The sequence below is a fragment of the Cheilinus undulatus genome, linkage group 22 (genome assembly GCF_018320785.1).
Source record: "Cheilinus undulatus linkage group 22, ASM1832078v1, whole genome shotgun sequence".
Lineage (NCBI taxonomy): Eukaryota > Metazoa > Chordata > Actinopteri > Labriformes > Labridae > Cheilinus > Cheilinus undulatus.
The window spans coordinates 23,419,488-23,420,598 of NC_054886.1; positions in this window are offsets into that span (position 1 = coordinate 23,419,488).

Genomic DNA, 1,111 nt, shown 5'->3' on the forward strand with positions numbered 1-1,111 from the left:
ACAGGATTGACAGGACTACTGGAGGTTAATTACCTTCAAGTTTGATGCACCTGTGTGAAGTCAGCCGTGACGTATGGCAAAAGCATCCGGACTATGGAATTTCAAAATAAAAGTCTTCAATGCGCGCGCGAACGGAAACCTGCGTTGTTTAGAGATGACACCAATGTGGAAGTGCCGAAAAAAAGAAAGAAGTGGAAGTGCCGAAAAAAAGAAAGAAAAAAAATGCAGTTCCTCGACTGTCCACTAATTAAAAAGAGCAAATAAAAAAAAATCTCTGTGAGGTCCCATGTTAACATGCCCATTTATACATAAGAAATAAACATGTTTGTGATAAAAAAAAAACACATTCTTATTTCAATAGCCCTTTTTTCTATTGTAACACTGCACAAAAATGTGTATCTTAATCCATTTTTAATTTATCAGCTGTATTTCCCCCCTGAAAATAACCAGGGTTGCCCTACAAATTTCACCCAAGGGCCAAATTATGTAGACAGGTTTAGCTGCATACTGCAGATTTCAGACACCCCCTTTTGCAGACCACTATAGTGAGACGCCACGTCTGTCAGAACAGAAGTGGCATAACTTGTTATTTGTCAACATTTCATAAATAGAAAATAAAAGGTCAGAGGTCTAATCTGGGATTAAATTCTAGACATAAAGCTATGATAGCTACTTAGTTCTTCTATGTAAGCCAAGCTATATGCTAACTTTCACATTAGCAATGTGAGCTTTAGCAAATGTAGCTTCAACTAATCTAGCTAGATTAGCTACATAGGTAATGCAGCTACATAAGTAAAGCAGCTACATAGCTATCATAGCTTGATTAGCTTGAGCTATGTAGCAACTTAGCTACTTTTTTCATTATTTTTACTTCTTCTTCTTTTTTTTTTTTTTTTTTTTGAACTAATGGACAGTTTGCCCAAGTTAAGGTTATGACATTTATTGTTATTTAGTTTGTGTTTGTCAAACATAATTTTAATTTATTTACCACATCAAAAACCTAAAATTTCAGCAATAATATTCAATTGTTTTCACTTGCTCATTTTATTCTTTTATTAAGTGATTCATTTCCCTTTTTTTCCTTTTTTTTTTCCTTTTCTTGCACAACAAA